The sequence below is a fragment of the Euprymna scolopes genome, chromosome 13 (assembly GCF_053919585.1).
Source record: "Euprymna scolopes isolate OS-2025 chromosome 13, ASM5391958v1, whole genome shotgun sequence".
Classification (NCBI taxonomy): domain Eukaryota; kingdom Metazoa; phylum Mollusca; class Cephalopoda; order Sepiida; family Sepiolidae; genus Euprymna; species Euprymna scolopes.
Genome location: NC_136494.1, coordinates 15342133 through 15368039, shown reverse-complemented (window position 1 = coordinate 15368039; position 25907 = coordinate 15342133). Strand labels below are relative to the sequence as shown.

The 25907-nt window shown below is 33.5% G+C and overlaps 1 protein-coding gene across 1 annotated transcript in view; it reads right to left on the bottom strand.

Annotated features, from left to right (window-relative positions):
* The window catches only part of LOC145291944 (protein lev-9-like), a 1240163-nt gene that overhangs the window by 714389 nt on the left and 499867 nt on the right, over window positions 1–25907 (bottom strand). The gene's annotated exons all lie outside the window — the stretch shown is intronic.

Genomic DNA, 25907 nt, shown 5'->3' with positions numbered 1-25907 from the left:
TCGGTTTTCCTTGAGCTTAGGGAATAACTAAACGTGACGGGAAGCAAGGGTTAGGTGCCCATCTTGTTCGAATAGTCTGTGGCAAGAATGAAGCACCTATGGGACAACTTTCACACAAATATTCAACATCTTCACTTGCTTGTGAATAATTGTGTGTACAGTTCCCACACTGACATCAAACTGTGTACTTATTGTCTCTATAGACACAGGACAATCCTCATTCATGAAATTTTTCTTTTGGTTAATCACCTCTGGTGTTCTGACTTCCTTACTCCTCCCACACCTCATCATCCCTCACAGACTCGCTGCCTTCCTTGAGTCTCTTTTCTCACTCAAAAACTGATGCTCGGTTCATGCAAGATGGCCCAAAACAATATTAAGAATTCCGTACGTTTCTGTGGCATCTTAAACCCGTTAGCAACCCTCTTTTGTTTTTGACGAAAACCAATTAAAAATTTTCCACATGTCTGAATAGGCAATATACCCAATTTCAAGTCTGTAGGAAAAACAATTTGTTGAGTATAAAGGTTGAGAGTTGTCCTCCACACACACATTCTCACAATATAAAATGAACGGATTACAAAAGTTTATATTCCAAAGTTCATGATGTTAACCATCTTATAATTTATTCCTTTAATTCAGTTGAGATTTACAATTCTTGACGATATCTGTTTCTTAGCGCAAAATCAATCACCTAATTATTATATCAATTAGTGAATATATTTTACCCTTAACTCATCAGAAAAAATAGCAACACATATATATATATATATACATATGTGTGTGTGTGTGTGTATTCTAATTATTTATCTTAAATAAAGACGCCAAAGAAAAAAACTGGCGTTCATGCATTTTGATCAAATATTCGCAAATTCTTTTTAAAATGCAGTCGAAAAAATGTACAAGAGAGCAAGGTGTCTAAATTACACGAAAATTATCTCCTTTGTTTTATTTAATTTATTTCAGTCCTATACAAAACTATCGCGGGTCTCCAATCGAAAACGCGAAATTGCATTACATAGTATTGTGTAGCCCGTCCTTTCTCTTTTCCTCTCAACTGTGACAAAATGAATATAATTTTTAGAGTATTTATAGATAATTAGTTTCATTTCTTTAACGAATTATGAGGTAATTTTGCAAATATTATTTCAGAAGTTAACTTGATTATATAAAGAAAATAAAATTAATATATTCAGAGCTTAGAAGATCGAATGAAATGTATATATCGACGTGTGCACACTCCCATGCATGCTGAAAACAAATAAATTTTTTTAGACAAGAGCGCCGCCTAGCGTTACATGGTCATAAAATACAGATAAATATGTTATTTTAATTTCTGTAGATTTTCTATGAATTATTACAGAGCCAATTCTCTATTAATTATTATATTGTACCCAATATATAATATGATATCAAAAGTTTATTTTTTAATATGATTTGTATGTCATCTATTAGAATCGAAACCAAAACATTCAGCATTCGAGCAGTATTTGCTACTATCTGAGCTAACGATACATGATTATCCAACTTCACAAATTAACGCAAGAAAACATAAATGTATATTTGCACCTGCATACAACGTTTTGATCCCCATTTTCTGGCTAAAAACCAAATCGATTACGCTCCACAGGTCTGAAGCCTCGATATATCAAGTTTTAAGTGTGTAGCCTAAAATTGACAGAATAGTTTGGTAGAGACCGTTCTGTAAGCATAGACAAATAAGGTCACAAAAGAATATATGTTTACATTCATCCCGGCATATATCTATAAAAAAAATGGCCCCCCCCATCAATTTTGACATATGAGCTTCGCAACAATGAATGCGTTGTTTTTAGTGTGTGTGTGTGTCTGTGTGTATATACAAATATATATATATATATATATATATATATATATATATATAAGAAGAGAGAGATAGAGAGATAGATAGGGATAAAGGCAAAAATATATAACTTCTTTTGTAACCGTTTTGAAGTATAAACTTTTTAATGGCTTCTACCAAGGACAGGAATAACACCACAAATTAACCACATAAATAATTTTGTGACGGATAACATATGGAAATGATAACACAAATGTTAGCTTTATGTTTTTCTGACAAATGGCACAATAATAATGTTCGTAATGGACTGGATAGTCAGAATTAAATATCGATTTGTCAGCTCAAATGCTATTTTGAACTCACTTTAAAAATTCGACTGACATAATTTTGCAGTCCTGGATATGAACTTAAACTATATCCGATGGTGAGGCCCTAGCTTGTAGGCTTTGGGGAGTGTGGAGGCACCCCTTAATTGCCATTGCTCCCAGGTTCACTCTGACCTGGAGTGGTAGTACCTGTTAGGGTCCCAATTATGGGTTAAATAGAAACCAACTTGAAAAAAAAAATATATTCTATTAAAACATTTTTCTTCAAAATTACTGGATTCGACATTAAATAACCTGAAAAGGGTTGATATGCCGTAAAACAGAAGCAACCAACCAACCATACTTTTGAAAAGTGATCACCACTATATATATATCACTTTGTGTGTATGTGTAAGTTCTTTGCTAATAGGTTCCAAAACGGACGAGCCTATCTTTTGCAAATTTCACAAAAAGGTAATTTACATGTCTGGCAGTGTTCTTAGATATGCTTCGTACAGAAATTCATCCAATAAGTTTGGACGATCGAAAAAATCCGATTCTAAAAATAGTCTTTCTTTTTTATAGATAAAAAACGAATTTTTTATAGGCGAATATTTTACGTTACACCGGCCAAGGGAGATAATAAGATCTCAGCAAGTCATTTCTTCGTTTACATATTTTAAAACAAAACATTAATCAGAAGTGACTTTTTGATTGCATTAATCGCCAAACCCAAATATCAACTAACATGATATTGTAAGTAAACGCAGATGGAATTTGATGAACGACATTATCGTTATTATTTTTTATTTTTTTGCGAATTTGTTCACCGGGCAGATTATTTCTTCGTAATAAATAATATTCGATAGAGAATTGATGCTACATACGCAATATACATGAATTAAAACATCATCTCAGCAGCCTAAGCTATCGAGGTTCAATCCTGGCTTGAGGTAGTTGCTAGTCCAGCAATGCGGATGCGGTTATAGATGACTATAAATGCTTCTTATCTTGGGTTGAGCATATTGGGGAATGAAATAAAAAGTTTAAAAAAAAACTGCTGCTTATGTGCAAAGCAATACACTTTGTGTGAACAAATAGAGCTTAGGCGTTTGGACAATATTCACTCATTGTAATTTCACATGGCATCTTAGTAGCAGCCAAATAGCGTAACAGCGAGAAGTGCTGACTGTTGCCTATGTAGTAGAGTTTCAATCCTGACTTGAAGTAGTTGCTTGTCTAGCCACACTGATGAACTGTAATACAGCGAAACAGTACTATATGTATATATATCATTAGTATTAGTAAATTATAAAACAATCTTATCGTATAGGGAAATTAATAAAAATGGAATGTGACTATAACTGCAATTCTTTTATATATGCTCTATTGTTATATTTATCCCACATTGAGCTTCTAAGCTAAAAGATTGGTATACACAAAAAGTAAAATATAATTGAATAAACATATTTTACCAAAAAACCTATATACACATATATTGTGCATGGTTTTAGCTAGTATTCTCTCATCTAAGAAAAAAAATTGGTAAACATAATGGTGATCATTTTGTGAAAAAAAAATGTAATGCATGCTTCATGCATGTAGCAAACATTCTCGATTCTTCGTCGAAGCATCTTCAAGTGTAAAAAAAAAATGGAAAAGAAAGCTGGAGAAAAGTAGGGAATTTTACAAAGCAGCCTGACTTCACGTTTCTTATTTTCTGCAACTTTTCTTTTCTTTTGTTTTTTGTTTCCTAAAGATGAATCGATGAGGAATCGAAAACGTTCCTGTTAGATATGAAATAGTTTAACTTTTGATTTTTCCAATTTTGTAATTTTGGAAAAAAAAAATTATATTTAAATTTATTTATATGAGGTGCCTTACGTCAGTTTCCAGACATTTTTTGTGCAGGCATTTCAAAGTTTTGTAGACTCTTAAAAATTTAATATGTTATTGCTATGCGTCTTATGAGATTACTTACCAAGTTTTATGATTTCAGGTTCAAATGAACAGTTACAGTAGGAAGTGAAATATACCCTTCCTAAAGCTTTGTCAGAGCCAGTGAATTTCAAAAATGCAATCTGGATGTGAGGACACTTAAGACGAACGATATCCAATAAAATTCTGTTAAACTTGGAAAAAATACCACAGAAACGTATGGAATGTTTCAGACTGCTCTTGGACCATCTTGCATGAATCGAGCATCAGTTTTTGAGTGGCATAAGAGATTCAAGGAACGTAAGGAGTTTGTGAGGGATGATGAGATGTGTGGGAAAAGAGAGTCAGAACACCAGAGTTGATTGGTCAAATAACGAATTTCATTAATAAGGACTGTGTGTGTCTGTTAGAGGTAATAAGGCCACAGTTTGATGTCAGTGTGGGAACTGTACACACAATTATTTGCGAGGAACTGAAGATGCGGAAGATCTGCACGAATGCACCAGCCCAAAACTCTATCTTTGTCACAGACTATTTGACCAAAATTGGCATTAAGACGGTTCATCAACCTCCCTATTGCCCAGACCTAAGAGGCTGTCGTTATGAGACAATTGAGGAGGATCACTAACACACTCACACAAGAGGACTTCTATGGGGTTTTCCAGAAGTGGTTGTGACAGTACAACAAGTGCATTGCAGCCGAAGGAGATAACTTCAAATGGGACTAGAGTTTCATGTGAACACTGTCAATAAAAATGACTATATGAAAAAGTCCAGAAACTTATTTAAGGCACCTCGTATTTTCAAATATTTAATTACGATGTTTGGTTTAGTCGGGTTTTTTTTTACGGCATATCAACCGTTTTCAGGTTGTTTAAAACTAAATCTGGCAATTATTGGAAAAAAGTCTTAATGACATATCAACCCTTTTCGGCTTCAATCCATTTGGCAAACATTTATATGCTTCAAGCTATTTATATCTTCAAATATTTATTCAAAGTGTTTGGTTTGGTTTGGTTGTTTTGTAGAAAACAAATATTGTTTTTGTCTTTGTAGAACATAAGAGTTTTGCGAATGGAAAGGAAAAAAAAATACTAATCTGCGATGCACTTAAGTCAGGAAGCTGATATCTGTAGATAACCTAATTTAAGAAACGCCAGACGCACACACATACACACACACACACACACATATATATATATATATATATATATACATAAAAATATATATGACGTTCTTCAGTCTTGACAGACTATGGATACCCACTGTAAAGGTGCCTGCACATGAAATTTTTGTAGCAAGAGTTGCGCAATCTCCAACCGCACCTCTCCTGAGTTAACATTGTTGAATACCAGTGGCAAGTGGAGGTTCAGGACGACTGGAAACAATGCTGAGATAAGCAGAAAGCACATACAGCGCCTAGAATTCCCAAATGGCCACCCATCTGGTAATAGCCAGGCTCAATGTTGCTTAACTTCGGTGATCTGACGAGAACCGGTGTGTCACCATGATTATGACGTATAAAAACATACATACATATACACAAATACAAACAAATGTATACGCATATGCATATATATACACACACATATACCTATATCTATATATCTATAAAATGTGTATGAAGATATTTCTCAACCTATATACTGAACAATTTTTTGATCTGGAGACTTGGAATTTGGGATACAAGGTATTCATATATATGAAAAAATTTTAATCAGTTTTCATTCAGTTTTTTATTTTTTTGTTAACTGTTTCAAGAACTTCGAAAACACATGTTAAAATTGTGGCAAGCTGACCTAATGGTTATCGTTCTTTACTCGTTGTCTTTGCGTTTTAGTTTCGATATCAGCTGGAGTTTTTTTTAATTACAAGAAATGAACTGTATAGAGAAAACATAATACTCGCATACACGTGTCTCAGTTTCTTTCCGTTGTTTTTTTTACTTCGTTTTTTTAAAGGAATTTAATGTTATGTTTAATACCGGGCAACGCCGGGTAGATTATGATATATATATATATATATATATATATATATATATATATATATATGTGTGTACACATATACATACACATACAGGGTAGCCCATAACTCACTTTACAGTTTGAAAATGAAACAAATTTCATTAAATAACTGCATTTAATTCCTTCTTTTTTAATTACACAGTTTAGGGTGTGGGAATTTGTTCTGACTTAATTACGAAAGATAATGTCTCTTAAGTAGCCTCCATTCTCGGCTTCGCAAAGTCGAGCTCTTTCTAAGCTACTCTCCATTACAGTTCTTAACATCGGAGGTTGTATGGAAAGAATTTTCTGACGTATGTTTGCCTTAAGTTCTTGGATGGTTTGAAACTTATTTGCATACACTTTGTCTTTTAGATATCCCCAACGCCAAAAGTCTGGTGCTGTCAAATCAGTTAAACATGGAGGGCATTCAAAATCGAAATTTCGAGATATTTTTCGATCCTGAAGCATCACCTGCATTGTGGTTCTAACTGTGTGTGCAGTTACTCCATCTTGTTGCCACCAACACCCTCGCATGTTTAATAACTGAGGTTGAATAAAAAAAAATTCACTCGTATATATCTATACATCCCATCAGTTACAGTCACAGCATTTTCATTCGCATATCAAAGAAGGGTCCAATAACTCTTCCTGACGTTACTCCACACCATACTGTGACTAAACTGGATGCATTGAACTCGCATGAACTTAACGTGGATTTACGGTTCCCCAGAAATTGGTATTCTGCTTCTTGACATATCCATTTGAATAGAAATGAGCGCCATGCCTTGATAGAGTTCAAAATAGACTTCGTAGCCTCGTAGAGGATGTCCTTTTCTCTTCCTTGCAACCTCTATCTCACAGAAGAGAGGTTGCGAGTTTGTCTCTGATGTATCGTTATTTTCATGGAAAGTGTTCGACTGAGCTTCAATCTATGGTCCCCCCTCGCAAAACTTTCACAAGAAACACTCGTCTAGCTGTAAACACTATCAATAATTCCCCCCAATCTTTATCTGTGCCTACACCTAAACGTAGGTTCCATGAACAAAGCTTTTTTATTAGAACTGCACGCCTGTGGAACTGTCTTCCGTTTTCCTGCTTTCCGGCTGACTACAATATGGTTGTCTTCAAGTCTAACGTAAATAAGTTCTTGATGAGCCGTTCCATATAAGTTATCAAATTTAACAAATTTACATTACTAATGATTATTATTTTGTCCAATTTCTACTGTACACTCTTTAACCCTTATCCTTGAGTTGCCTCTTTGACCTTGATAATGAGTTGATACCTATGAAAAAAAAAAAAGAAAAAGTCCAATGTGAACAAGTTCTAATTGAATCGTCCCCCTAAGTAATCCAAGTTTCAAAATTCCCACTGTTTACTATGCTAAAATCACAATGACTAATGTATACCTATTAACCCTTATCCTTGAGTGGCCTCTGGGCCTTGATAAGTGGTGACACCCTTGTAAAAAAAAAAAAAAAAAAAATCACCTATTATCAACTTGTGAATAAAGTCATTGCCATTTCTTGCAGTTTCCTCAAACCTAACAGCGTAATTTAGCCGTTTCTGGAAGTCTGGTGGTTGTAAAAACTGCACTAATTAAACCTTGTAAAGATACATATGCAAGTCTTTTTGAATGCGCTGTAGACAACTGTGAGATGGCAAGTTCTTGAGAACATCTTCGAGTGGTTGTGGTTGGGGTTTCTTCAATGCTACGCCATACATCTTCAGTATTTTCGGGTGTACGTACTAAGCGATCACGTTCAAGCCTAGACCTACCATTTAGTTCTTCTCTTGAAAACGCGTCACTAAATTGATTATTGCAGGTCTACTAGGAGGATGTTAAACATTGAAATGGACCATACTAGGAGTATGTCAACTATTGAAATAGCACATATAAGATGCTTGCGTTGCAGCAGTTGACTGTCTATTTTCAAAGTTCAACTCAATTATCTTCACTCGTTATTCTGTTGTAAACCTATCTATACAAAAAAAATTGAAAGATTTTATTTTATAATTCTGAAAAGAGAAATTAAAATATTTTAATAGAAAAAAATTATTTAATTTTTAAAATGTAAAGTGCTTTATGAACCGTTCTGTATCATATAGCTTTACTTTTGATATTAGCTTTCTTCATAGTTTTTAAGAAAAAAAAAGATATAAACAGTTACTTAAATTAGTGAAAAATAATCTATATATTAATTTACTTGTCCGACGTCACAAAAATATCATCATCACCGCAAACATTAATTAATGAGAAACAAATTACCTCTCTTTATAGTCGCTCTTTATCAGTTAAAAATCATTAAAACCATTTCCACTCCAAAATGTTCAAACCAGGAAATAAACATGGCTGTCTGTTTACGGTTTCAAATTGGATGTTTTATTTTATAATTTAAAAAAATTCATATTGAGAGGAGACTGTAAGTTATTTTGATGAGATTCTTTGTAAAGTTAAAAAAAATGTGCAAGTGAATTGACATTTGTTCCTTTATAATTTATATTGAAACATTTTTCAAAAAACAAAACAAAACAAAAAAAAAGACAATGTGTTGTGTGTTGAGTTTTCATTGAAAATAATCTAAATTTTTCACTTAATTCTTTTTAGGTTTAAAATGTTAAAAAAAAAATTACTAAAGAAAAACTGTCTTCAATTCGTCGTTATTTGTTTTATTTTATTTTCTTATTCATTTTATTTATGTGTTTCAAAAACACATTGTCATCTTTATTTTTATAAATAATTTTACCAAGAATTCTTCATGAGGTTTGGTTTCAGTTATAACTGAAGGAACTCAAGTTATATAAATCTATATCTTTATATTTATAAAAGTGTGTGTGTCTGTGTGTGTACATTTCCCTACACAATAACTCTGTCAATTTTAAGTCTACAGACTCGAAATTTGATATACAGAGTACTGAGATTTGGGAACATTTTTGTGATCCGTTTTATGCCCGAAATTTGACTGTTAAGGGGTCACAGTTCAACGATTTGACCTTTTGAGAACTCTATCAAACTCCTCCAACAATTTAATGGTCTAAACAGTTGAGATTTTAGATATAGGTCCCCTGGACATGGATCTAACTTAATAACTTGATTTGAGCCCAAGACAATAAATGTTAAGGGATCATAATAGGGGTCAAAGTTTGTAAAAAATTGATAGCTTTTTTTTTGTTTTTTGCTCAACATACACCTCCAAACACCCGGGCAACGCCGGACTGAAATGCTAGTATATAAATATATATTTTTTCTTCATAAAATTTGGTTTCGATTCAAGCAGATGCACCTAAGTCATATGGATATATATATATATATATATATATATATATATATATATATTTTTATTTTTGAAATCACAACTTATAATATATAAAACCGATAGAAAATTGACTCTATAATGATACATTTTTTACTAGCAGGACCCGTGGAAATTCAAGGGTAGTTAAACCCTGGGATTTCCACGGGTCCTGCTAGTAAAAAAATAATAAATAAATAACGCAAGAGCGACACGGACTAGATTTTTTTTTTCTTTAAAAAGCCCATATTGGAAGTAATTTATTAAGATTCTGTGTTATTCATTACGAAAACAATTATATGCATTTAACAACAATAAGACAGAAACTTTAATTCGCTTAATGCAATCACAGAACGGGGATTGGCAGGAAAGAACGCAGAACATGTTCGGAAATTGGTTGGCTCATTAGAACTAAATGAATTCAACGATCGGTTAAAATAACGGGAAGATGAGACGTCCAATCGGCACGATTGGTCACTTGATTGCGAGAAGTATATACCAAAGTGGAAATTAATGAATAATTTATTTCACAGCTATAATTTTGTAAATTATTTCCAGAAATAAAAAAAAAAATCAAGAAATAAAAAAATTTAAAAAATCAAAGTTTCCCAAGAAGAGACTAAAATCAATTGAATATCAATGTTTCTATATTTTGCGATATATTGAACGCTTTTTACACTTTTTTCCCCCCGCTTTTTGACTATTTATTTTTCATTATCTACTGAGATATCTAATTTATAGTTCGGCCATTTATGTGATTGAGATCGAGATAAAAGTAAAAGAAGTAAAAATGGTTATTTGCATGAACTGTGAAATCGGCAAGTGGAGTTCCAGTTTTATTTTTACTGATTCATTTATATATTAATACGTGTGTTATTTGGTGTGTCGTTTAATTGTTAGGACTTTCCAATTTTTGTATAATAAACTAGCCTGGGTGCTCGGCGTAGCCCGGGTGTTTGGAGGTGTGTATATAAAAAAAATGTTAGTAGACAGGCAGGCTCGAACCCATACCGCGAACAGGGGACAAGAACATAAAAATAACAACAAAAAACAAAAAAAAAAACATGACGCCTTTGCTGTTGCGCCCATTGCCAAACCGGAAGTGATGTAAGTTTCAATTAAGGCTAGTCAATCGAAAAGACGGGATTACTTTCGAAAATTTCGCAAAAAAAGTGACCCATCCGAGTAGAAAAGTGCCCAGTTGAGGGTGAAGCGATTAATGTTTTTAGCCAATTTTGTTATATTTGCCGTCCGAAGGGTCGTGGTTAAGGACGATACTGATATCGTGAAAATCCATCGCTTCTGTCGAAAGTTTTAAGCAGACATACATGCATACACACGTACATTTAAACAGACAGGAGAGATTTATATTATAAATAATTTTACCAAGAGTTCTTAAGTTTTGGTTTCGGTTTCGATTGTAGCTGATGCCGCTCAAGGCATTTTTTTTTTTATAAATAATTTTACCAGGAATTCTTCCTGGCGTTTGGTTTTGGTTGTAGCTGAAGGAACTCAATGTATATGAATATATAAACATACTTTTTTCTTTATAAGGTTTGGTTTAGGTTTAAGCTGATGCAGTTAAGACATATAAATATAATTTATTTTATTTTTGAAATCACAAATTTATAATATATAAAATCGAAAGAAAATTGACTCTATAACAATATAAACGAAATCTGCATAAACTAAATATCATATTCAAGCGTATCTTACGACCTAACGTCCCTGCTAGCTTAGATAAATACTTTTGTACTTTTAACAAAAGGGCTACAATAATATCAGAGCGTCTCCATTTGCACTGAACATCCACAGAATGCCAACATTAATACATTACATATGAAAGAGTATGTTGTGGAATTTCCATTGGCCCCGCTAGTCTGGATTAATACAATTGGGAGAACTAAAAATACATCTATAAAGATGCAAAGCAAAAAATTAAAGTTAAATTGAACTAGCTATGGCAATATGCCCTTATATGTATGCACATGGGTTTACATATGTATGAGTGTGTATGTATGCATGCATAGGTGGGTGGATGATGTATGTGTACACGCATCTCTGTATCTGTGCTAATGCATACGTGTGTGTATATATGTACTTATGTTTTTGTGAGTTTGTGTACGTATATGCCTGTGTGTGTGTATATATATATATATATATATATATATATATATATATATAAATTAGTCCCATTAATTTCATTTCCTTATGTATGTGTGTGTACATATGTGTGCACGCATGTGAGTATGCTTTCTGTGTATATATATATATATATATATATATATATATATATATATATATATAAGTATGTACTGGAGTATGTATGCATGTATATATATATATATATATATATATATATATATATGTGTGTGTGTGTGTGTGTGTGTGTGTGTGTGTGTGTGTATATATGTGACACACATTCGCCGTAATTTAATGCGCTCCAGCTGTCTGCATCTCCCTGGACCATCTGTATACGTAGGAAAATGGGGATTACTCTCCCAATCTAGAATAGAATTATTAAACCCGATCAGTAGTTGATGCATGTACATGTTTAATTGATGTGCGGGCTCGTTGTAATTGTATATGTAAATACATGACATGCGAGCCTTTATCTCCGTATGGGCATATCACTAATAGGGACATGGTTATTTGTTGTATGTATACGCTGGTATGCATGTGCGAGTGTGGCGTGCATGTATACAAATGTTTACAAGGATGTTCGGTCGTATACACGGGCGCAGCTGTACACTTGGGAACCCGCGCCCATTGGCGCGATCAGATGTATTTGTAGTTTACGATGTATGTGCATTTATTCACATGTGTGCAAGCGTGTATGTTTTGTGATATGTATATATGTAATTGTGTATACCTGTGCAATAGTATATGCACACGTGTGTATATAAGTATATATGTGTGTACGCATGGTATAGATGGATATATATGTGTATGTGAATGCTATATATATATATATATATATATATATATATATATATATATATATACGTGTATGTGTGAGTGTCTATATGTTTGTATCTGCGCTTAGGCGTATGTTTGACTGATAGTTATACAGCTTATTATATAAATAGTTAGATTCAAAGATTGGACAAGCTCACACTCAGCCCCGCATATGCATCAAGTCCCTCCAATATAAGAATAGCTAATTAACCACAGTATATAAAGCATCCACTTCAACATCGATTCCAACCCAACGAATAGCAAAGCCTATTTATCCATACATCGCCTCTAAACAGAAATATATACGTTTTAAATAAATTTAATTTAACCAGATCACACTACGATAACAAGCGGAATAAACAAAATGTATCTCAGCAAATCAAGTTACTTTTAAATATACCCTCATAATTGAAAACACCCAATCTTTAAATCACTTAAATAAATAATCCCTCAAACATTCTAAAACTTTAGACCATGCCTCGTCTCCATTTCTATTTCACCTACTCACCCACCTACACAGCAAAAGCAGCACATCCACCCCATCTCATAAACACTCCCATCAAAACATCACAAGAATGTACATTTCCCATTTGAACCTAAAATTAATTTTACCGAATACTAACATACAACCCCCCTCCGAAGAAATTCCATTAAGCACAATTCTCCTAGCCCAAATCAACCCTCCCCCTTCTCTCCTTACCCTCTCAACCTCAACCCCATCCTCCTCGTTCCTTTATCTAAAAGGCTTCCCTCACCCCTTCTCAACAAGAAATCTGACTGGTAGTTCACCCAGTATCAATCTCATATTAGAAGCTATTCGTCCAACACATCGCTTCTAAAAATCATCTCTCGGAATATTTTGCTATCCAGACCATTGCACCATAGACATGCATATATAATTCCATCATCCTATATCTGATTTACTGTGCCAACACCAAAAAAGAATCTGGATTACATATACGAAAACGCATTCAACACATCAACGAATACGGCCGCCCCGTATACCTTTTAGAATATCAATAAAGAGCAACCACGCATCTTTGTTATATGGGATTACTGCATTCTTCCCTGGACCAATATTCTGCCTACTTGGAAATAAAACCCCGGCGGACATTATACTCCTTCCGATAATGGACTGTCCAAGTTGTATGAAATTCCCTCTTCCAATAATTATTTTTATATAACTATCATTCATCACCCAAATATCTATTTTCAATATTTGTGCTGAAAAGCAAAATACGTGCCTTTTCACAGCTGAACATTTTGCTAACCGCATTTCATTTCCTCTGATGATATGAGCCATTATTGAAAATCCATGGATTAAGGAAATTGATATAACTCCTTCTATATATTCCTTTTGTCAAACAATAAATTTTTAACTCGAATATATGTGTTTATATTTTGATTTTCAGAATTTAATTTTAACAACTAAATTTATATATATATATATATATATATATATATATATATATACATACAAACACACACGAAATTCAATATATTTTATATGCATATTGAGTTCTTATTCAGAATTCCCCCTACCTTAAAAAAAAACAAAATAAAGAAAATATCTGTATCATATATGTACCTGTGACTGAACGAAAATATCATATTCCAAACAGCACATAAATGGATCAAGTAGTTTTATTTTTAAATAAATATCTGTCTCACCTGCGATTTTGAAAAATTAAAAAAAAAAGAAACGATGATTCCAAACTTGCTAGACTTATGTTGTAATGCCCATGACTTCCCATTAATCACTTAAAACTGATTTTCTCATGTAAAAATAAAACTACCGATCAATATATATATATATATATATATATATATATATATATGTGTGTGTGTGTGTGTGTGTGAGAGAGAGAGAGAGAGATTATTCATATAAATTCACTTGTCCTATTTTAAAAGATGGAAACGCCCGATCGTCAATAACGTTGCGAGAATAACACTCAAGATGAGAACAGAAGTCATAATAATACTAATAGTAAACACCGGCCAATATTAGTAATACTATTGTGTGCAGCTATGCGTGGCTTGCAATAGAAATGCACAGAATTAAAAGCTTTTCGTCACTTGGGAGAGTAGAAAAGAATGCGCGGCGGAAAAAAAAAGACAAGTAGGAAAATATAGAAATTGAATTGGTTTGGAGTTCACTGGTTCAATAAAACGCATTAAATTCTTACAAAACAGGAAAAAGCAAACAGGCAAGGTCAACAGTTTAATTATATATATATATATATATATATATATATATATATATATATTCAAGCTAATTACTTGATATGAGGTTGTTATTTCATTTCTATATACAAATATGTACTAAAAATGGTGTTTATATTATTCGTGGAAATACGCTTTTAGATTTAAGTGTAAATATATATGGATTGTAATGTTCAATCCAGTTGCTACCATTCTTACCCCCCTTTGATACAGAAGATAAAAGCTTAATAACAACAATAATAATAATAATAATAATAATAATAATAATAATAATAATACTAATAATAATAATAATAATCTGCTACATATAGATAAAAAGATCTTGAAGGGGGTGAAACGAAGGAAAAAGAATTTAGCTACGGCATGGATTGATTATAAAAAAGCGTATGACAGGCTCCCCCGAAACATGGATTATACCATATTTAAAAACGTATAAAATACCAAGCAGGATCATCAACGTGATTGAAAATGTGATGAGAACATGGAGACTTGAAATGACAGTTGATAGACAAAACATAACAGAAATTAACATACAAAGAAGCATCTTCCAAAGAGATTCACTATCACCATTACTGTTCATCACAGCCATGATAGCCGTGAACAATATACTAAGAAAATGCCAAGCTGGATATACATGGACGATATGAAACTTTTTGCAAGGAGCGAAAAGGAACTAGAGACACGGATAAACACTACCAGGATCTTCATCCAGGACATTCAAATAGAGTTTGGGGTGAAAATGTGCACACTACTAGTTATAAGAAATGGAAAACTGGAGACAACAGACGACATGGAACTACCCAACAAAACGGAGATGAGAGCACTATGGGAACAAGACGACTATAAATACTTGGGAGTTCTGGAAGCAGATACTATCAAAGCAATAGAACTGAAAGAGAATAAGAAAACTCCTGGAAACTTAATTATATAGCAGAAAGCTAATAACAGGTATAAATACATGGGCAGTATCACTAGTAAGATACTCTGGACGATTCATAGAGTGGACTAAATAAAAACAGACAGTTCGATCAGAAGACCAAGAAACTCATGACCATGCACAATGCACTCCACCCAAAGGACGATGCTGACCGTCTCTACGTGAAAAAGAATAGCGGCGGGAGAGGACTGGTTTGTATAGAAGACTCTGTGAATGACACAATAAAAGAACTAGAAAAATATATAATACAGAACATTGAAAGGATTATTACGACAGCGAGAGACACCGAGAAAACAAAAAACAAAAAAAAAAACAAAGAATAAGACAAGAAAAGAAAAATGGGAAGAGAAACAACTACACAGAAGATTCATAAGAATTACAAAAATGAGCATAATAAAAACACTTGGACATGAATACAAAAAGGACACGTAAACCGAGAAACTGAATCCCTAATAATTGCAGCACAAGATAACTCAATAAGAACTAAACACATCAAAGCAAAGATCAACAAATAAAACAGTGGTTATCTTTCAGATGCAAGGTTCATTGTTTACTTGCGGTTTTAACGATGTAAGATTCCGTTGTACGGAAGACCAAATCGGCCAAAATGTCTATCATGTTTTTATTGGCGCTTTTCTTCGTATTTTTAATAACATTTTTTGCACCATTTACAAGTTCTTTTTACAAATAATTTTTTTAATACTGTAATAGTAAAATAAAGATACATTTATTAATTATACGGAAAAAGTATCTCGTAATGTTTTCACACGAGATTTTTTTCCTGTTGATTTCTCTTTTTTTTTTTTAATATTAAAATTGATTTAAAGTGATTTTCAAGCCTTTAACATGACGGAGTTTATAATGAAAACCAAATTACCGTTAAAATTAAAATAATCTTTATTAGAAATTTGTAACAAAATAACAAAATTATAAAACTATTAGATTAAAATTGAGAACTTTTAATTAAACAACGTGAGCATTTTAAAATGAGTGTTTTCATGAAATGTATTTTTAATAATAAAAAAGTGAACTTTTTTTACTTAAACTTCATAAAAAAAACGTATCCAATATAGAATTTTACTAAAATAATTTTACTATTACAGTATTAAAAAAATTATTTGTAAAAAAAACTTGTAAATGGTGCAAAAAAATGTTATTAAAAAATACGAAGAAAAGCGCCAATAAAAACATCGTAGACGTATATTATCATTTAAACAGTATATCAATTTAAATATTTAAATTCAGTAAATAAATTTAAATATTTAAATTATGGCCGATTTGGTCTTCCGTACAACGGAATCTTACATCGTTACAATCGCAAGTAAACAAGGAACCTTGCATCTGAAAGATAACCAAAACAGTAAATGCAGACTGTGGGAAAAGAGACGAAACGATAAACCATATAGTAAGCTAATGTAGCAAACGCCCAAAAGGAATACAAGAACGGTCACGACCAAGTGGGGTGGGCTTCACTGGGAATTATGCAAACAACAGTATCTCGAACGCAGAGACAACTGGTTCAAGCCTAAGTCGGGAACAGTATTTGAAAACGAGAAGCACAAAGTCCTATGAGATATTGACATACAAATAGATAAACCCATTCAAGCAAAAAAGACCAGATGTAGAAGAATTAGACGCTGTTACATCTGACAGCGTGAATATCAAAGAAAAGGAGAAATGGAGCAAATACACAGAGCTAGCCAGAGAGCTGAGGGGAATATGAATGATGAAGAAAATCAAGATAATACCTATAATAGTAGGGGCACTAGGAACAATTCCGAAAAACTTTGAAACAAGAATGGGAGAAATTGGACACAGCGAAATGGTTGGAAAGATACAGCGAATAACAATAATGAAAACAGCTGAAATTTTAAGAAAAACCCTTGAATACGGAGACTAATACATATTAGCCACATACGCGGGCCAGACAAACTGCTGCAAAGGCAAAACACGAAGCATGACATGAAACCAAGAACATTGAAGCTACATATCTACAAGTTCTCTATCTCCTCCCATTGCCCCATAACCGACCCTCTCCCCAAAAGAGTGATGCCAAATAGACGAGAAGGATGAAGAAGAATGGAAACACTAGCGCTGACCAGACCTCTGCTGGACAAGTGCGAAGAGAATCTTGGGAAGGCTTATTGCCACTAAAATTCCAGTGGAGACCAATGGCCGCTGCCTGCAAGAAATAAATCGTAAGCAGCTGTTGCGATAATGCAAATTTATTTGGACATGTTATCGAAAGAGGTGGAGAGTACTGGAAATCTGTGGAGACTTGTTGTCACTCAGCTTCCAGGGAACTCCGCAGCTTGTTTTCAAGGAGAGATCTTTGATGATCTGTGTGGAAACTTCTTATGAGCCAATATAATAATACGTTCATTATTCCTGTTTTGTGATGGAAGTTATTTTCTCAGATGATAGGTTATTACATAATTCTTTCTATTCTAATTGTGTTAAAAATGCTACTTATTAACTTTCATGATTGAGGCCTGGGGTGATTGAAAGACCGCTCGGATAAAAAAAAAGAGAGGAGGCGATGTCATTTGATCTTATACCGGTCAGTTAGTATTACGTGACATGACATTTCCGAGATCAGAAAGAGGCAAAATGTTTGTGACCGCTTTCGTACACTAGCACCGGCAACTCTACTGGGGAATGCCAGCAGGCCTTCCCATACAATTTTTATTAGACCAGAGTACTGCTCCTTTATGGGCGCTAATCTGACTCTCTTTCACCTTCCGATCTTGTGTCACATCTTCCAGCGGTGGGAAAGATGTACATAACATCAAAGTAACCTTTAATGCAAGTTACAGTGCTTATTCGGATTGACACTTATGGAGGCATTTAAAAATAACAGAAAAATCTGTATTATGTACGCACTTGTTTCAGAACGAAAAGGTTGTATTCCAAAGAAAGCACATAAATCAATCATTTAAAACTAGGAAAATTTACCATTTTTATCGATTTTACTAGCATGGGTGCCCGGCGTTGCCCGGGTGTTTGGAGGTGTATGTTGAGCAAAAAAAAAAAAAAAAGAAAATTTTTTTTTAAAACTTTAACCTCTATTATGACCCTTTAGCATTTGTTTTGGGCTCAAATCAAATTATTAAGTTAGATCCATGTCGAAGGAACCTATATCTACAATTTCAAGTGTTTAGACAAAAAATTGTCAGAGGAGTTTGGTAGAGTTCTCAAAGGTCAAATCTTTGAACTTTGACCCTTTAATCGCCAAATTTCTGGCCGGAAACCGATCACATCGATATTCCCAAATCTCAATATCCTGTATATTAAATTTCGAGTCTGTAGACTGAAAATTGACAGAGTTATGGCGTAGGGAAATGTAGACACACAGACAGACAGACACATAGACAAATACACAGACACTGTTCACTTTTATAGATTATTAAACTGCATTGAACATAAGGCTTACTTTTCACATCGGCACGGCGATTTGACTTATTCCTCCTCTTTTGTATTTCATTTAATCATTTCATGATTAAAATTAATCATGACCGACGTAAGCATTACGACTCTTAGTCGTAAAATTTGATTTGCTTGAATGAAATAAAAACACACTTGATTAAATTACGTGATTTTTGGAATGTTTCATCTTGGGTTTATGACTGGTACGTATATTATACAGTCTTTTCTGCGTTTTTTTTTTGTTTTGTTTTTAATTGCCGGCATAAGTGCCAATCTGAATAAGTTATTCTATTTGAAAAGAAAGTGTTTGCGTGATTTTTTTTTACATTTATGTTTTTATGGTATTTTTCTCATTTCCGAGAGTTGTCAATTTCTTCTGGATCTTGTGCGATTCTCGGGCGACATCAAGTTCAAAGAATGTCTCGCACTTCTATTTTTATATAACGTTATCTTTGTTTTCCACTCAGCTAAATTTTATTACTGATTTAACGTTATGATCCAGGGTGATTCTTTATTATGCTAATCTAAGCCCAAACTAACAAACTACTTTTTATAATTCATTTTATTAATAACGAGTTTTTTTTTATCTTTTCTCTTTTCTCCGTCACCCAACCAGTTTCACTGACAACATATGTATTTCTTAATGATGGGACGATTGCAGTGTTTTTCCCCGATTCAAATTCTTTTTTTTAAATATTTAAGTATAGAGTTTTCTTCTTTTGGAGAACGGGGGCTAAGATTACTTTAAAAACTCGTGTATATGTGCATAGGTTTTCACAAATGTGAAAATAAGCTTGTGCGTAGATCATGATGTTATAATCGTTACATCACTATGGACAGACGCCTCGACATTTAAAAATAAATGTTTAAATTTCAACGATATTTCCCGCAGTTAACGTTGGCCGTGTGGGTTTGTTCCCTGCTAATAGAGTCGGAAATGGCTTCGTGATTCGAATCTCCCAACCGGTGGTAATAGTGAGACTCTGCACAAAAGGATGAAACACTAGTGTCTGTAGGTATTTAAAAATTATAGCAATAAGTGTGTATATATATATATATATATATATTAGTCATCCACATTCAGTACTGTTTCGCTGTATCACAGCTTATCAGTGCAGCTAGACAAAACTACCTTTTGAAACTCGACCAGCTAGACGACAGCGATGACGAGCATGTGAATGTTCAAACATTGTCCAAACGCCTAAGCTCCATTTGTTTACTCAAAGAGCATCGCTTAATAAGCTGATGCCAGTTTATCACTTTCCAATATAGGGAGTATATATATATATATATATATATATATATATATATATATATATATATATATATATATATATATATATATAAGGTGGGGGTCACCAACAATGTGTATTTTTTAACATTATTTTATTATTCCGTGTTTTGGTTTTTCATTGAAAATTATGTGTAGATCATTGTAATAATGTTTTTAAATCATTTAAATCGTTTTTAACGCGTTTCAGACGTTCTGTGAAGCGTCCTCTTCAGATGTATGGGGTTATTTTTTAAAGCCTCATGTATTGACTTAGTTCATTACAATTGTTTCGGCAGACAATACTGTTTGTGTCTTCAGGTGGTGAAAGGTAAAATGAGAAGAGAATGGGATGCGGCTCCTTCAGGTCAGTGTGCGGACATAAAAAAGGGAGAATAGGCAATTTTATATATAAAAAAATAATAATGTGACAAAATGGAGATGGAAAGAGAGAAAAAGGGTATGGAAGAAGTGTATACTTGCGTCTTGGATCGAATAAGTTGGATTGGAAGGATTTGCTGAAACAATTGTAATGAACTAAGTCGATAAATGAGATTTTAAAAAATAAAAAAAAAACATATGCAGCTCTGCCAACGTACATTGATCACTTTTTTCCTGTATTTTACCACTTCTACCTCTGATTCATACATATAAGTGAGACTGTGAGTGATGACACTTCTCAACCTATATACTCAACGAGATTTTGATCTACAGACTTCAAATTAAGTATATTGTGTAATCAGGCATGGCGAAAACTTTTTAATCCATTTTAATCCGGAAAAAGGGGCTGCTAAGGTATACATATTGAAAAATTGATACTTGGTGGTCATCGGATTTTTATCTGTTTGGTAACTATTTAACGCCTGTGCAGGCACAGTAGTGAAATATAACAGCTTTCTCGTGTTAAGAATAAGTAGGTTTGAAATCTATTTTTAAAGATCGGCGTAAGCTCGTCTAATGGTTATCGTACTTGACTCACTGTCTTTAGGTTTAGGTTTCGATCTCAGCTCGAGTATATTTTACTTACAAGTAGTGAATTCTTTAGAAAAAATATAATACTAGCATATACATGTCTTAATTTCTTTCCGTTTATTTTTTTTACTTCAGTTTTTAAAAGAAATTTAACACTACGTTTAATACTTACCGTATTTCTATTTATTATCAACTAGCGGGGGTACCCGGCGTTGCCCGAGTGTTTGTTTCCGGGACGGGGGGGGGTTTAAAAAATGTTATGGTAGGTAAGTAGGAAGGATCAAACCCGGAGTCATGAGTAAAAGTAGGAAAATAAAGTGTGAAAAAAAAACAAAAAACCCAAAAAAAAACATCTGCAACGTTAACTGTTCGGCCACCAAGAAAAGTCCATTCCAGTTGTTTAGGGGGAAACAAAAACAAAAAAACAAAAAAAACGACTACGGTAGGACGGCGCGAACGTGAAAATATAATGTGAATTGTCCAGCACGCTAACCACTACGCCACAGAGCACTGCAGCTTAGTTTAGTGATTTTAAATAACTTCACATGAAAGAACTACGAAGCCAAACCGGTGTTCTCTTCTCAACTGTTCCTTGTGAACGATCCCCAAACGGTGTTAAGTGGTGGCAGGGGGAGGAGGAATTTATTAGAGAGAAAATATTTTACCACTTCCATTGATCTTAACCGATTTTGGCCGTGACTTCTCAACAGAAAAAGTATAGAAATCTAAGATCATCGAGGAATTTGAGAAATAATAAGCCTATAACACATCTCAGATATTGTTCTGCCGTTTGTGCATATTATATTTGCATGAAATATCTTGATTTTTAATCCTATTAATGTCAAAATCAGACGGGAAAAATGAGTTCATTTTATTTATATAGAGAAGAGAAGAGATAAGAAATCTGCATTGATTAAAATATAATATTTATGCTAATTTTACAACCGGGAAGCTTGCTAGTATATATATATATATATATATATATATATATATATATATATATACTAGTTTGACGCCCAGAGTTGCCCAGTCGTACGATACGCTTAAACATGATATTTTAATTTATACAGATAGTGCATGTATTATTATAGAAACTATCCTCTTTTGAATATTATATATTACGAGGAATTATTTGTCCGGTGAACTAATTGACATAAAAATAATAATGACAATGTTGTCCATCAAATTCCATCTGTGTTTGTTTACAATATCACGTCAGCTGATATTTGTTTGGAAAAAATCACTTCTGAATAATGTTTAGTTTTAAAATATGAAACCGAAAAAATGATTTGCGGCGAGTTTAAATGATACCCCTCTTCTTTTATTATAAATTGAACTCATTAATAAGAAAACATTAAAATAAAATGGTGAGGTATACATAAGCTTGAACAAGGGAATTATTCGATCTATAGTCGAATGCTCTACCACAGAGCTATTTCTCCAGATAACAAAAATCTGTTGCTTTTAAAAAGAAATGATTTGATGAGAGTGTACTGTTACTCTTGGACGGGTTAGAATATTTCCCTGTAAAAATTCTTCTTTTTATCTATAAGAGAGTAAGACTATTTTTAAGATCAGATTTATTCGATTTTTTATAACCATCGGATGAATATCTGTACACAACATATCTAAGAACATTGCCAGACATAAAAAAAATTACTTGCCTGTGAAATATGCAAAAGATAATCTCAGCCGTTTCGGAACATATGAGGAAAGAAACTCACACATACACAAAGTCACTTTTATAAAATAGTATATATATATATATATATATATATATATTATATATATATATAAATATATATATAAATGACAAATGTCTATATTCCAAATTTCATGATGTTGACCATCTTACAATTTATTCCTTTTATTCAGCTGACACAATTCTTGACAGTATATGTTTCGCAGCACAAAATCATTCACTTAATTATTATATAAATCAGCGAATCTATTTTGCCCTTAACTCATCAGAAGAAATAGCAACAATCAATCCACCAAAAGGAAATAAATGCGTTTAGACATTATTACAAATCCGAAAATTGGAAGAGAAGCTGCAAATAACTTATAGTTTGCTTACATTACGCCATTTTGAATTTCTAAATTAAGCTCCATAAATAAAGATTGGTATATATAAAAAGGAAATATAAGTGCGTAACGAATATTCCTACAGATATACATATATATGAGAGAGTGAGAGAGAGAGAGAAAAGGGATAAAGATCTTTTGAAAAGATTTCAAAGTCAGAGTCATTATCCCATAAATGATTGTTTAAGACGCACTCTAAAAGTAGAAGTCAAGTTCACTGTGTTAAATAGAAATTCTACAATCAAACATTGCTTCGAAGTTAATGTATTGTCAAAGCCATTATTTCCTTGACAATAAAAAATTAAACATTTATCATAACACATAACATAACAGAAGAGATGTTGCGAGTTTGTCTCTGATGTATCGTTATTTTCATGGAAAGTGTTCAACTGAGCTTCAATCTATGGTCCCCCCTCGCCAAACTTTCACAAGAAACACTCGTCTAGCTGAAAACATTATCAATAATTCCCCCCACTCTTTATCTGTGCCTAAACCTAAACATAGATTCCATGAACAAAGCTTCTTTCTTAGAACTGCACGCCTGTGGAACTGTCTTCCGTTTTCCTGCTTTCCGGCTGACTACAATATGGTTGTGTTCAAGTCTAAGGTAAATAAGTTCTTGATGAGCCGTTACATATAAGTTATTAAATTTACCAAATTTTCATTACTAATGATTACTATATTGACCAACTTCTACTGTACACTCTTTAACCCTTATCCTTGAGTGGCCTCTGGGCCTTGATAATGTGGTGATGCCTTTGTAAAAAAAAAAAAAAAAAAAAAAATAACATAATTTATCTTATTGCAAAGATGTAGAAATAATGTGGCAGTTGGGATAATAGGATCAACCTACGCAAATCAAACCGTGCCTGGCGGCAAAAAGGAATCAAAATAAATTCATTCATAGATAAGTTTCGAAGAAGGTAGGTGTACTAATGAGAAGGTGGGCTCCCTCTACCGAGCTAGAAGACTATTCATACATGGCAATATCCTCTATCTCAACAAAGCCACCATCCGTCCATACATTGAGTCTGGTTGTCACATCTGCGTTGGTGCATCTACCACTAGTTTTTTTTTTTTTTTTTTTTTTACACGGTGGTCACCACTTATCAAGGCCCGGAAGCCACTCAAGGATAAGGGTCATTGCAAATACAGTACATTAGTGTGGAGATTTAATGAAGTGTTCACTTAAGGGGGCGGTTCATCAGGACTTGTTTACGTTGGACTTGAAGACATCCAGGTTGTAGTCAGGTGGGAAGTAGGCAGACGGAACAGAGTTGCTTACATTATAATACTTGCATTAAACCGCACCCAGAAAGAATTCTCTAATCTAATACAGAGGTCGTCCCAAAGGTAAGGCCTCTTATTGTTTTTATTCAAACACTAAAACGTTGAAGAGCTATGAAAACGGAACTCGTACCATTAAGACGAGTGACTTTTCATGGTCCAGAATTTATTTTTCTACATAGTCACCACCATTCTCAATGCAGTTTTACCGGCGATGAAAGACGCCTCCGCCGTAAAAATCTAGAGCATGCTTTGTAACTTACAACTCTGTCACCACTCTGAAATCGGCGAACCCATCTTTTAACTGTGCTAACATCAACTGCATCGGTATTCGTAAACGTTCAAAAGGCGCCGCAAATATTTATTGGTTCGCTTTTCTCCGGCATGGAGGAATTCAATGATACATCTCTGCTTTTAACGCATATCCATGACAGGTGTTGCTTTTTTTAGAGTCTCACACCGTCAATATCTGCAAGAAAGCGATGAAAATTTCAGATCATGAATGCGTAAGTTCGGTCATCATAGCAATGCAATTTTCAATCCTCTCCGATGAATTCAGGCGGAATAAAAAAAAAAAATTAGGAGACATTACTTTTGGAACGTCCCTCGTAGATCAAGCCTCAACCCATGTTACATTTTTTTTTTTTTTTACATGGGGGTTACCACTTATCAAGGCCCGGAGGCCACTCAGGGATAAAGGTTATTGCGTGTACAGTAATCAATGAGATAGTATTGTAGTAATCATTAGTATTGGAGATTTGATAGTGTGTCTTACTTAAGGGGGCGGCGCAGTGTTGTATCACTAGGTCTGTTCTATAATGGAATGTACTCTGACGAACTCGTAACACTTATGTCCCCTCAGTATAAAAATCCTCGACGTATCCGACAAGCAGCAAATCACCATCTTTTCACTGTAGATGTCAATAGCTGCCAGAAAGATTTCTACCCTAATAGTTTCAAGGTGTAGCCAGGAAGGACCCAGCGGGGATCCAAACTTTCGAAGCAAAAATTTCATAAAATATGTTCCATTTTAGTAAAGTTTCAACAAAAACCCAATAATATGCAGCAAATATAAGTTTATTAATACTTCGATAAGAGCCCATTGTATGTAAAACCTAGAACTGACCGAAATGAGATAAATTAATAAGTATTAATAAATACTCCAAAAGTAGTATTGTGCTACATAGTTCAATACAAATAATAAAATGATATTTTAAGAGAAAATGTTTTTTACGTCACATTTCGTCGACTTTATTCATTCAGTACAGAATCGCTGCACGTCGAAATTACTACGAGCTTTATTTTTGCACATCATCACAACAACATATTATAAAGATATTCAAAAACGAGGGTACATCAAAAAGGTTGTCACTCTCATATTCTTG